The 14,331-nt window shown below is 48.6% G+C and overlaps 1 protein-coding gene across 1 annotated transcript in view; it reads right to left on the reverse strand.

Annotated features, from left to right (window-relative positions):
• Positions 1 to 14,331, reverse strand: part of LOC128830334 (collagen alpha-1(VII) chain-like) — a 181,470-nt gene that overhangs the window by 157,941 nt on the left and 9,198 nt on the right. The window contains exon 2 of the mRNA XM_054016154.1: positions 3,509 to 3,624. The gene's annotated coding sequence lies outside the window, so the exon portion shown is untranslated. The remainder of the gene's footprint in view (positions 1 to 3,508; positions 3,625 to 14,331) is intronic.

A 14,331-nucleotide genomic window follows, 5' to 3' on the forward strand; every position in this document is an offset into this window, starting at 1 on the left:
CCTTCGGTCTTGTCTATTTCGATTGTAAGCTCTTTAGGGCAGGGACACACTACGTGTTTGTAGAGCACCTAGTAAGATGGGGTCCTGATCTTAGCTGGGTTTCCGGGTGCTATTTTAATACCAATAATCATTTATGCCCCTCCAGAAAATACACAACACAGGCCTCGTTTTTCAGTGTTTCCCAGGGGCACCTATCTCCCCTCCACACATTTTTCTTCTCCAAAAATACAGTTCTAATGAGGGGACGTTTTGGGGCTAGAGGCCTCACCAGCTGATCTGGGAGCGCCTACGTCTAGAATTGTGACCCCAAAAGTAACAGAATGTGTTCTTCAGTCAGTAATGTACATTACAACCTAGAAGTCAACTGAGTAACAAATCCACTGGCATCTCGGATTATCCGGTCATCGCAATGCTGCACGCCACGGCCTCTCGGGATTTCCTGGTAACTGTGGGGATAGAGCTCATGCGCATCTGCCTCTAAAGCGTAGGCTGCTACATATGAGCTAACGGGGAAAAGCTTGTAGGAGGGAAGCGTTCCAAAAGCACCTAAGGGATTTGGGCACAGAGGCGCTCCCTTGTGCAGTCAAATCCCTTAGGTAATTTTATAAACCTCTTCTTTAGACCCTGTACTGCTAGGACACCTAGCTGAGATGAACTCATTCCATCCAGCAATGGGCAGTGGTACATATATACACCAGCCACTCCATTGTCATCTACTGTTCTAGTCACATCCTTATACTACATGTGGTACATCGGTCCCCTACCTTAGAACACATCCCTGGCTGCCTTTAAAGGCAGAACGCCCCTATTACCTTACGGTAGCAGTCATCGATCCAGCTCATGTAACTTAATGAAGGAAAGTACGTACGTCTGGACAGCAGGCAGTGAACTAATGAGCTCCAATCATCCTGTCATTAAACTAGAGGCCAATGATTATCCTCAATCCATTCTGGCCCTTTTGGAACCAGGTGGTGTCCTTTGCAAAGCTAGCCTTTCCCCCCACCCCCTGTTGCATTTGTCATACTGTATTTGGTTAAATGCAAAATTCAGACCCTGTCTTACTATTTCATTTCCTTGGCTTGAATGGGACAAAAGCCTTATGTGCAAGCCGTTCCAGAGACCTCGCCTCTCAGAGGTGATAGTCTGCTGGGTAGCAGGTTTCAGAGGGGTAGCCGTACTAGTCTGTATCAGCAAAAACAACGAGGAAGTGGGTCATAGCCTATGAAAGCTTATGCCCAAATAAATTTGTTAGTCTCTAAGGTGCCACAAGGACTCCTCGTTGTTTCTCCTGGGTAGGTTTTATTTTTAAACCCTTTTCTCGTTTTGCTTAGCACGGCCCTTAGCACAACGGGGTTCTGGTCCACAACTGGGGATCTGTATTGCAGATGCTTCTGCGATTCAATGAATCAATGGGAATAACAACAACAGCAGCTCAAACCAGAACGCAAGGCACATTGAGGAACCAGGCCTGCGAGCTGTGCTTTGCCTCACAACACTCCAGTGATTAACTGTGCACAAATGAGCAAAGAGGAAAACGCACTGAAGGAGACGTTGACATCAGAATCCAAATGGCCACAAATGGAGGAAGGGAGGGAAGGACAACTTGTTCTCTAAGACTTGGGGTGGGATATAATATAAAGAGGACCAATAAACAGAGAAAAGTGAGCTCTCCATTGGCGATTTCCCCAGGCCGCAAAATCTTGGGGTGGCTCTGATGGGCCAGTCTGGGTGGAGGAGGAGCTCAGAGGGACAGAATGATATTTTATTTGTTAATAGGCAGGTTTACAAATTCAACACTTAGTTTCACTGTGTGGCTCACAGGAACAGTGTGGGGATAAGAGGAGTCCAAAATATAGATGCATGAAAAGAAACGTCTAGAAAACCATAAGGCCAGCAGAAGAGTTTCCTTCCCGCCTCCTGCCCCCTCCCCCCACCACCTCATTTAAAAGGAAACAGGGTTTCTGGTGAAACACTCCGAGTGTATATCACAGCCACGCTGCTGCTAGCCCACCACAAGGTAACAGCCTACTACTGCTGCTACTACAATCTAATGGATTTACTCCTTTGGCTCAAGTGGTAGCAATGTGGGGTATGGTGCTGAAGAGCCCTACTTCAAATCCTAGTCATGATTTAGGGGAAGCAGAAGTCAAACCTGAGTATTGCAGCATTATCTACTGCATAGAAGCATAGAATATCAGGGTTGGAAGAGACCTCAGGAGGTCATCTAGTCCAACCCCCTGATCAAAGCAGGACCAAATCAAGCATGAGAACCAGGAAGTGAAAGTGATTAGAAAGAAAAGTGAATTTGACCGTTCTGTACTCATTAGCCAAGCTAAGAGAAATACAAAAAGTAAACAAACAGGGAAAGAAAGTTGGATGCTCTACAGGTATTAATCCAAAGGGCTATTACCCAGATAAACATTTTAAATCTGCGGGGTTTTAAACTTCTTTTTCATCTGTGATGTTATTTAACAATAAACTATCAATGGAAAGAACCACAAAAATGCAGTTAAAAAGTGACATTAATAGGATCTAGTCTAGCTGTAGGGGAAACAAGCTCTCAAGAGGTTTCGTGCAAAAGAAAGAAAACGCCATCCCAAGAGCCCAAATGAAGTGCGTTAAACTGAGGGGCCTGTGTGGCAGCTTGCCCAGGCATTGAAACCCATGCTCCCGGGGGGGGAAATCCTGCCAAAGCAGATAAGTGGCCGTTTATACCTACTTTACCACAAGGTGCGGGGCCAAACCAGCTCCGGATCCACACCCCACATACTCCACACATCCCTGGGCAGAAATGGATTCAGTTTCATAGATTCTAGAACTGGAAGGGACCTCGAGAGGTCATCGAGTCCAGTCCCCTGCCCGCATGGCAGGACCCAATACTGTCTAGACCATCCCTGATAGACATTTATCTAACCTACTCTTAAATATCTCCAGAGATGGAGCTTCCACAACCTCCCTAGGCAATTTATTCCAGTGTTTAACCACCCTGACAGTTAGGAACTTTTTCCCAATGTCCAAGTTAAATGTCTATGAAATTTTACCAGACCGCATCCCCTTTAACCGCACTGAACAAGTTGACAAAGTGGTTTAAAAAGCAACGGGTGCGCAACAGCTCACGGTTGCAGAAGTCAGGCAGAAAAACGATCCGGTCTGCAAGCTCTGCATTCATATAAATAAAGGGGAAAGGGTCTCTTGTGGCCAAGCTTGGCTAAAAGAAAGTGTAAGTGTCTTTACTACTGCACAGTGGGCCAGGTGGATTATGGACTTCCCCCTCCCCCCCTTTCTCTGAAGAAGCACACAGAGGTGGGACGCTGGCCTGAGTGGATCGTGAGGTCCTTGTGCTACAGCAAATGCTGGCTTCTCAGAGACAAGGTAGGTCTCAGCCCCAGCGTTCAATATCTACTCTTCTTGCAGTCCTTCCAGCCAGAGCAAGCTCCCTCTAGCTGACAAGCTCAACCCCATTCCCTTCCTCCCCAGCTCCCTGGTAAGCGCTGCTGAGAAAATGCACCTGTGTTAGCCTCTGGACTGGGGTGGGGGGTATTAACCCCTTCTCTGCCACTCCAAACAGGATCTGTATCTCAGGACAGCATTTCGGGATCTATGCTTTGTACAGCAGGAATCAGCCTGGAAGAAGAGAAAAATGGACTGAATAAGCAGCATGAGGCATCAAATGAAGTCAGCAAGCAAAAATAAAGGCAGACCGTAAGGTTTCTTTATAGCGGTGAAGCCACTGAAGCAGAAAGACGAGGCAGCCCATATGGTAGCGACTAAGGAATGATTTGTCACACCTGGTCTGCACGATAAAGTCGTGCCAGCATGGCGGGGTGTTGGCTAGAAGTGTTAGCTAGGCCGGCAGAACCCCCCCACTGTAAACGCGACTTAGCTGACAGAAGTACTCTTCTGTCAACGTGACTAACGTCATTCAGGGAGGTGGTGGTGTTACGTCGGCAGAAGAACTCCTTTTGGTGGCATATGCAGCGTCTACACTAGGGGGCCATGCCGGCATAGCTATACTGACCTAGACTCTGCACTGTAGACATGGCTAAAGTTGCAGTCTGCCACGAATTTGTCTATGATGCAATAACTAAAGCAGAGCCAAACTTGCTGGTTTCAGTTCCTGTGGGTCTGGACGGACATTTGAGTCGGGCTCAATTCATGTGGTTTTGTTCTAAGTTTTGGGCTGATTTGAATCCAGCAGAGTGAATGCGGACACTCACAATGAAACCAGGCAGTTCAGTTAAGCTCTTCGTGCTGCTTATAGATTGGAGGTTTAATTCAACCCTGGAACATAGCAAATGCCATCCTAGATCAGTCTAGTGGTCCATAAAATCCGGTATCCTAATGACAGTACGAAGTGCTTCAGAAGAAGGAGCGCATAACCCTGAATAACCTACCAGCGGCAGCCTACAGATTGGATAAAAGCCGTGCTATCCTTGCTACCACTTCATAGATATGGAGCCAAGTTTTATAGCCCAGGTCAGGCCCTGTATCCAGAATTCAAACACCAAAGATTAACTGAACTTTTTCACATTTCAACAAAAAAAGTTTGCTTTGGCTCAAGAACTGGGTTGGGTCTTTGCTCATCCACCCGTACTGCTACCATCAAAATCTGCAAGGAGGTTAGGTTCCAGCTGCGTATGAAATTCCCAGATCCTGAGGGGGGCACTAATACAAGGATGGGGAGCTCTTCGGCTTCCTCCAAATTCCAGGAAATAGTCACCAGTAAAACTGCAGAGGGAATGGATCAAACAGGTTTCAGCCTGACCCCAAAAGACATCTTCTGCATAGGGATATGCCCCCAAGCCTCACTCTGATCTATGGGGCACCACGTTGCTGTGGAACAAATCCATATAGTGTCACAATTCCCACAGAAACCAAGATATTTAGGCGCATGGATGTCAGTGGGGATGGGGTGCCTAAATACCTTTGAGGACTCGGGCCCACGTCCCTACAGGACTGGAGATGCCATCACTTAGCACAGGTCAGTTTTAAGATAACGCATATGGAAAACTGCCAATTGCTAATGGCGAGAGATTAAAGTTCCTGATTGGTTGAGAACGACACACATCCTATTCGTTTTGATCATCTTTCTCTCCCACCTGGCCTGCTTGTCCCATCTACCTATTAGTTGTTGTCTTTTAGACAATAAGCTCTTTGGGGCAGAGACGAGGGACTGCCACCTTCTATTCACTTGCATAGCGCTTGGTACAATGATTGAGGCCCCTCGATGCTCCTGCAGTATAAATATTAAATAATAATAAATGATGGGACAGCAGAAAAGCAAGTTCTACAGCATCAGGCTGAAGATGGAGGCTCCCACCAGCCACCATTTCAAAGAGTGCAATGCAGGACAGTTAGCTGCTACAAAAAGCTTTAAAGAAAACCAATCGGGGCACAGAATTGACCTCCATAAACTTCAGAGTTTTAGATGGAATCTAAACCTTGATCTTTTATTGCCCTGCTTAAACAACATATTGGGGCAATTTTTTTTTTACAGTCCCTTAAACAAATCAATTGCAAGCCCCATAAAGTCTATGGGTCTGAGTTTCTGGTCTGTTATACCAGTTTTAGGGCATTATAACTCCACTGAAGTCAAGGGAAGTGCCATTTTGTCATTCCAGTGTCAGAGAAAGGAGAATCAGGTCCTTTATATTTATGGTTTCCCCAAAAACTGAGCGGCACTCATCAACATTCCTCCATTGTGTGCATTTTTAGGACGTCTCTTTCTTTTTATGGGGAACAATTTTAGGGATAAGAAAGAAAGATCTGCCAGGTTTGTCCATAAAGGACAAGATTCAATGGAGCAAGGTCTGAAACTGACCACACCTTAATCTACTGACATCGGATTCTTTTTTATTGTCTGTTTATAGGCGTTTGTGTTTCTTATTTCCTATTTTCAGAAACGTTAAGGCCCTATGTTTGCAACTGTTCACCCATGCATCAAGTTACTCAGCACCATGGCAAATGGAATCACAGTCTTTCTTAAGCAAGAAGCATTTATTATAGGAAATAACTAGGAACTTCAGACAACTAAACAGACTTCCACACAACTTAAGCCTCAGCTTTGTTCCTGGTAAACAAAAAATCATCATCCCCTGACTGGAACTCCGTACAGCACTGGGAGACATCTGGGGGCTGAATAATATATAGCAAATAAATATATCATTGCACTGCCAGGTGTGCTTACAGGATCAGGGTGTGAGTTTGTATTTAAGAGTTTGGAAAAGCAGCAATCACACATGTTCATAATTCACTGGAAGGAATGTTCCAGCTCTTCCATTTCACTTTGAAATGTTTATGTGAAAATGTAGGCTAAGAATTTTTCTCCCCCAGAGGCAGGCATACTTTTCGACAAGGTTCTTGTTAAAATCATCCCAAAACCTTGAGATATATCTGGTTAGTTGGGTTGAAGGGGGCCTAGGTTAGAGTCAAGCATGTGTTTTTCTTGCATGATAGGAACAAGATTGCAGGGTCAGAAGTTTACAGGGCTGTTTTAAATGTATTTTGTATTGTCATTGATTTTTCTCTGTGTTGCAAATAGGATATTGAAATGGTGTTTGTAAATAAATATTACCGTATTCATTGTCACAGTCTGTAAACTGTGCCTGGGATCAATTGATAACCCATGAGCAGCCAGTGTGGTTAAACTGCAAGTGAGAGACATCAGCAGCTCAGAATTCAAAGGGCCAGGTCCTAAACTGGCATAAGTCAGCATAGCTCCACTTACTTCAGCGAAGTTCTGCTGGTTTACACCAGCCACCAGTCTGGCCCAAAGATCCTGATACCAAGCTCTACGAGGTTAGGAGGGGGATTAACCTCTGACATGCCAGCAATGATTCTGGGAGAGGTCAGAGATCACCTTCCTCACTAGAGCAAATTCTTGAGAAATCCCCAGGTTGTTGCAAACCTCTGTGAAATCCATTGAGCAGCTCCTCCCAGGACCTACTGGGCACATCTAGGGCTATAATTAAAGCTACCCAAAAACAGTTATTGATGAACTAAAAACTAACTCAGTCTGAACGGACTCTGGCTTCTCTCTGCTGTGTTAGCTGCAGGATTGGCCCTTCCACCAACATATTAAATTGTTCATACTTGTTAAGAAATAATATCATGACCACAGGTCAGCAGCAGCATCTGAATGCACCCGAAGAATTAAAGCAGTAACTCCATTAACTGGCAGCAGTTGTAGGCTGTTATCCTCTCAATAGACTAGTCACTAGAAGGGGGCCACGGCACATATTTTACAAGAACACCCAGCATTGGCAAGTCACAGCTCTACCTGCAATAAATAGACTATAGCAGAGAGGGGGAAATGTGATTCATATGCATTGGGTTTGTCACCCAAGTTCAAATCCTCAAGCATTCTATGAACAGCATTAAATGTCATATTCCAGCAACAGACAATTAAATTCTCCAGGACAGCCAAGATCAAAGGCAGGCCACACCACATACAAGCTGACACCCTGTGGTCTAGCTCTTATAATAACAAATCAGTGGGCACAGCCCTGCACTTGTGAGCAATGTGGGGCTAGTGAACCTGAAATGAGCCATCCTGTGGCCCTCGCTTGGCTGAGCAGTCTAACTGAAATCAAGGAGTCTGGTATGCTGCTGCTTTACACCTTCCTTGTGTAGTCAATTCACACCTCTGCAATGTGGGGGTGGAAACGCTGCCCAAACAGAGTGGTGGCATCTTATACCCTTTGGACAGGTGCAAGGCAGTGGAGAATTAGGCCCAATGCCTGGACCTCACCCACCTTGTCTCTCTAATATCCTGGAACCAACATGCCTATAACAACTCTGCATGAATAAGGATTACTCAGATTAGGAAACCTCTGCAGGCTCAGGCCCCAAATAAGCAGCAATCTTGCTAGTATAAGGCAGGGGCTAATGCGAATCAAGCGGAGTATTTGCAGCTGAGCTCTTGCACGGAAAGGCCCAAGGTGGAAGTGGAAAGCAGGGGCTGGGGGAGAAAAGGTCTCTGAACACCCTCCCCCAGCCTCGGAGCTGATGGAAGGTTTCCCAGGTCTGCGGAATGCAGAAAAGGGGAAGATGATGCATGTGGTGCCCCGAGGGCAGATTTGGGATTACACTTCCACTTGGGCAGACAGCACATTTTATTGGAAGGATGTTCTCATGCACCAAAGGGCTGCAGGCCACATCTCAGCAACCATCTCTGATCCGAGGATGAGACAGGAGGCTCACCCCAGCTTCCTAGAGAATCTCAGTTACGGAGGGGACAAGTAAATCCATAGCATCCGCACCAAGTAAAGGAAAATTGAAAAGGACCAGAATGATGCACTAAGAGGCCCTCCATCCTGCAAGTCACTTAAGCAGATTCATTGTGGTAGATCCCATAGTCTATTTATGGTACTTATATGGCCCCCCATCAGCACCATAGTGTCAGAGCACGTGAACTGAGCCGCATGACACTTCTGTGAGGTAGGGAAATGCTATTATGCTCATTTTGCAGATGGGGAAACGGAGGCACGGGGAGACAAAGTGTCTGGCCCAAGGTCACATAGGGAGTCTGTGGCAAGGCAGAGACTTGAACACAGGTCTCTTGAGTCCCAGGCTAGTGCCCCAAACACTGGACCATCCTTCCACCATTACCTGTGAAAAAAAGGCAGGGGCAGCCTCTTCCCCAACAGTGTGTTACAGGTTTTTGCAGCAGAACAGATCGATCATGTCACTGGGGGGGGAAAAAACAGATTCCCACACAGGGCCGGCTCTGGCTTTTTTGCCGCCCCAGGCAAAAAAGCCGCCGGCTGCCCCCACCCCCGCAGTGGGGGGGGAGGGCGGCCAGAGCGCCGGGGGGAGGGCGGCGAGCCCGGCCCCGCTCTCCCCGGGGGCCGGAGCGCCGCCCCCCTCCAGGTGCCGCCCCAAGCACAAGCTTGGTGGGCTGGTGCCTGGAGCCGGCCCTGTTCCCACATGGGGCAAATTAATCCAGCTATGATCACAGGAGGAAATAATTGACATTTTGCCTAAGACCAAATTGTTACCATCCAACAGCCGTCCAATGGCCCCTCTCAGCTGGGATTCTCACCTAAGTTTGTGAAGTGGTGCTGACTGGTCCCCCTGGCCAACGAGACTCCAAGTGCAGAACAAAGCGCATCTATGGGGCTCCAGCACTGGCTCTCAAACCTTTGTACTGGTGACCCCTTTCTCATAGCAAGCCTCTGAGTGCGACCCCCACTTCTAAATTAAAAACACTTTTTTATATATTTAACACCATTATAAATGCTGGAGGCAAACCGGGATTTGGGGTGGAGGTTGACAGCTTGCGATCCCCCCATGTAATAATTTCATGACCCCCTGAGGGGTCCCCCAGTTTGAGAACCCCTGGGCTACAGCTTCCCGGGTCCACCATTTCTCAAACCGAAAGTCACAGGGGGAAGGAGGACACTTAGAGACCAGCTGAAGTGCTCTCGTGCAATATCCACTAGGGCTGAGTGGGAGCGGCTGATGGTTCCCAGCTCCATGGTCAGTTGCACAGACACCCACGTCACAGAAGCCACCACCACGGCTGCTGCTACCTTTCAACAAAGAGGCAGATAGTTAAACAGGCCAATCGAGGTGCTCTCTGTCGGGGTGCTCTCTCTGTAACCGGACTTTGAGGCATATTGGTGGAGGAAGCCTGCACGGCTGCTTTCCATGATGACCTATTTTGTGCACTTGGAGCGTCGCTCTGTCTAGTTCAACAGCTTCACCAATTTGCTCCAGCGGAGTATTTGGCCCCCACTTTCCAGACATGCAAATCCAGTGCCTCCCCCCACCACCACGCAGCTCTCAGGAGCGTAAGATCCACCGAGAGACACGTTCCAGAGCAGAGCCCATTTAAACGGCAGAGTCAGCAATAGCCAGAAAGGGCTGATTCCCTTTCTCTCGGAGCGAGGACTTTGAGAAAGGATTGGGGGGTTTTCAATGCCATTGATTCCCTGATTTAAAGGGGCTGCGCTGCCTGGTACTGTTTAGACGGGAGGAGGCCAGTCAATAAAGGAAGATGAAGGAAGCACTGAATGAGGAGGCCTATTTTCTGCTCCGGCACCCAGCTGAAGGTGCCTGCATTGTTCGGAGGCAGTGATCCAGGAGGGCTGGCAGCCTCCCTGTCCCGTGAACTTGAGGGTGAGACCCCACAGCTATTGTCTCCCCAGGGATGTCAGAAAACATGGGAAAAGCAGTTGCATTAGCATTTCAATGAGCCCCATGAGAATGTGTCAGCTGCTCACTAATGGGGGATTTATAGGGTTCTCCGTTCAGGGGAGGGGGCCACAGGGCGCTTTCCCCAGCCCAGTGGATTCCACTCCATCACGGCTGCTCTTAGCAAGAGATCGCCTTCCGAGTAGCCCAGTGTTACTCCGCTCCTCTTATCCCAGCTGCAAGTGAGTAGTGGCTCCTAACTGAGAGAGACAAGCTCAGCAAGGCTCTACCAGCTAGGGTGACCAGATCAGCAGTCCAAAATATTGGGACGGGAGGGGGAGAGGGAAAAAGGGGGGGGGCGGAGCAAAAAAAAGGGGGGGCGGAGCAAAAAAAAAAAAAGGCGTTTAAAAGAGGCCGGGGGCATTAGCAGGCCCCGGCCCCGCGCACTGCCCTCCCCGCGGAGCCTCCCACTCCCCGGCCCGCCACGGGCATATGCGGCATGCGGTGGATCCGGGCGGGGGCAGCGCGGAGCGGGCAGGAGCCGGGTGGGCGGCAGGGACCGAATCCCCGCTGCTGCCAGGGGGCCCCGCGCCTCTCCCACCCGCTCGTGGTTGCGGCTCCTTCCCGGTGGGACGCGCCTCCCACCGCCCCGACCACATGCGGCGCGCGTCCCCCGCGCCTACTCTCCCTCCCGCCAGGAAGGAGCAGCTGGACGCGCGCCGCATGTGGCCGGGGCAGGCCAGGGGGCGCGTCCCGCCGGGAAGGGGCAGCGGCCCGGGCAGGAGTCCTCTGTCGCGGCGGGGGGCTCAAAGCTCCCTCCCTTGCCAGCCCCCCTTTGCCCGCCGGGTGCCGGAGCTGACTCAACAGCTACAGGATCCAGGCACCGCCGCCACCCCCTCCCTCCCTCCCAGGCTTGCGCCGCCATGCTGCAAGCCTGGGAGGGAGGAGGAATGCTGCGTGGTTGGGGAAGAGGCAGGGCCAGGGCGGGGATTTGGGGAGGGAGCCAATGGGGGAAGGGGGGGCAGAGCCGGGGCAGAGGGGGGGGCGGAGCACAACATTTCTTTTTTGTCCAGTGTCCGGACCAAACATTGGTCGGGACGCGGGACAAAGAAGTAAAAATCGGTCTGGTCACCCTACTACCAGCTGAGACAAAAGCGTGGGTCCCATTTCCGCACCTTTGGCCGTTCCAAAGCTTATGGACAAGGAAGTTTCCCAACAGGTGAAGTCCAAGAACCGACACATGGGGGGACCCTGCTATTGGGCAAAGCCAGCTCTAATATTCAGCAGATGCAACATCCTGCTCTGCCTTTTTGCTCCAGCCGTGGGAGATTCCTTTTTCTCTCAGCCCCTTCAATGAATATTATGAAGCCACAGACGTCCGCTGCCAGAGCTAAATGAATAACCCCATGAGCTGGCAGCAGTAGTGGGCTGTTCTCCTCTAATGGACCAGCACTAAAGGGCAAAGTGCCACATACTTTGCCAGCATGTTCCCATCATCACCCTTTTTTGCCATTGCAACGGTTGCTCTGATTGATTGTATCTAGTTAACCCCAAGTTTGTTTTCATTCATTGGGCCTCAAGAAACACTAGCACACAGGGATACATTGAACCACGTTGGGTTATAAAGTTATTCACAAAGGGGGCGGGGAGGGGAATCTGCAAATTTCTGAGTGCTACACAACTCTCCATGAAGGTTATAACAGTCGGGAAGAGTCCTGTGCCGTTTTATAAAGGCCGCAGGAGTGGAGAGAAAGAAGAGAGGATGAAATTGTGCATAGCTTAGAAGAGTTCTCTAGAGGCAGGAGTAGGAATCCTGTACTTAGAAACACCACAGGAGGAGACAGCCTCTGCTGTCTCTGCTCCAGCTTGTAGTGATTCCACATTCATCAAGTTTCCACACACAAATGCAATTAAGAATATGCTCTTTAAAAAACCTAAAGAAATTCCCAAACTAAAAACTTCATTGTGAATGGCAGGATGGTGCTGTTACACATAGTCTTACAAGTTCTTTTTCTTAGCCTGGGAGCCATGTACAGTCTTTGACGAAATGCTGCATTGTAGTTAGTGTTGCATTACACTTTTTGGGGAGCTGTTGCAAGCAGCAAGAAAGTTTGCTATCTGCCTTAATCTCTCTAACTAGTGTTGATTTTGGGAACAAAGTTGCTTCCTGGGAACAAAGCACTGATTGTGGAGCTGAGATTTCCAAATGAGGGGTTTTTCTGCATATGCCGTTTGTGACCACCTCTGTTCAAGGACTGATGTATACAATGGAAACAAACAAACTGCACTAAGAAAATACCCTGACTCCTTGTCACTGATTTCTCCTCCAACAGGAAACTGACTTGCAAGAACTCAATATCAGCTACCGCCCTGCAGAGGGGCAGCTATACATACCTACTCATTTAACATCAGAATCTCCAGGAGCAGTTCAGGTCCCAGTACCAACATAGAATCATAGAATCATAGAATATCAGAGTTGGAAGGGACCTCAAGAGGTCATCTAGTCCAACCCCCTGCTCAAAGCAGGACCAATTCCCAGCTAAATCATCCCAGCCAGGGCTTTGTCAAGCCAGGCCTTAAAAACCTCCAAGGAAGGAGACTCCACCACTTCCCTAGGTAACGCATTCCAGTGTTTCACCACCCTCCTAGTGAAATAGTTTTTCCTGATATCCAACCTGGACCTCCCCCACTGCAACTTGAGACCATTGCTCCTTGTTCTGTCATCTGCCACCACTGAGAACAGCCGAGCTCCATCCTCTTTGGAACCCCCCTTCAGGTAGTTGAAGGCTGCTATCAAATCCCCCCTCATTCTTCTCTTCTGGAGACTAAACAATCCCAGTTCCCTCAGCCTCTCCTCATAAGTCATGTGCTCCAGACCCCTAATCAGTTTTGTTGCCCTCCGCTGGACTCTTTCCAATTTTTCCACATCCTTCTTGTAGTGTGGGGGGCCCAAAACTGGACACAGTATTCCAGATGAGGCCTCACCAATGTCGAATAAAGGGGAACGATCATGTTCCTCGATCTGCTGGCAATGCCCCTACTTATACAGCCCAAAATGCCGTTAGCCTTCTTGGCAACAAGAGCACACTGTTGACTCATATCCAGCTTCTCGTCCACTGTGACCCCTAGGTCCTTTTCTGCAGAACTGCTACCTAGCCATTCGGTCCCTAGTCTGTAGCAGTGCATGGGATTCTTCCGTCCTAAGTGAAGGACTCTGCACTTGTCCTTGTTGAACCTCATCAGGTTTTTTTCGGCCCAATCCTCTAATTTGTCTAGGTCCCTCTGTATCCGATCCCTACCCTCTAGTGTATCTACCACGCCTCCTAGTTTAGTGTCATCTGCAAACTTGCTGAGAGTGCAGTCCACACCATCCTCCAGATCATTAATAAAGATATTAAACAAAACCGGCCCCAGGACCGACCCTTGGGGCACTCCACTTGAAACCGGCTGCCAACTAGACATGGAGCCATTGATCACTACCCGTTGAGCCCGACGATCTAGCCAGCTTTCTATCCACCTTACAGTCCATTCATCCAGCCCATACTTCTTTAACTTGGCGGCAAGAATACTGTGGGAGACTGTATCAAAAGCTTTGCTAAAGTCAAGGAATAACACATCCACTGCTTTCCCCTCATCCACAGAGCCAGTTATCTCATCATAGAAGGCAATTAGGTTAGTCAGGCACGACTTCCCCTTGGTGAATCCATGCTGACTGTTTCTGATCACTTTCCTCTCCTCTAAATGTTAACATTAATGCTGGTCTCTTAACCCTGACCACCCTCTCCCTTTTAACACTCAGCTAGGAGCTCCAGTATCAGGAGAAAAGCTGCATATTGTAATCCAGCATGGGGGAAATCTTGAATCAGCTCTACACCACCCACTCCTCTGGCCTAGGGGGTGTGCTTCACAAATATAATAGGATTCTTAAGTCTGCCACTACTTTATCCTATCACTGTCATGGGGCATCTGCAACACTATGCTGGTAAGGCTTCTGTTTTGTTTTGTTTTTTGGGTGGGGGGTATTAATTTAATTTTTCCAGGTTTATTTTTTAGCTATTTGAGCATTATGTAGGTGTCCAGAAATCAGGGGATTACGGGGCTCTTTGTATATACTGGAATGAATAACCTCAGTAATCTCTTTGTAATGTTCGTGTAATGGCACAATATTAGAGCACACTAGGGAACCTTTAGTGC

The sequence above is a fragment of the Malaclemys terrapin genome, chromosome 1, assembly GCF_027887155.1.
Source record: "Malaclemys terrapin pileata isolate rMalTer1 chromosome 1, rMalTer1.hap1, whole genome shotgun sequence".
Taxonomy (NCBI): Eukaryota; Metazoa; Chordata; order Testudines; family Emydidae; genus Malaclemys; species Malaclemys terrapin.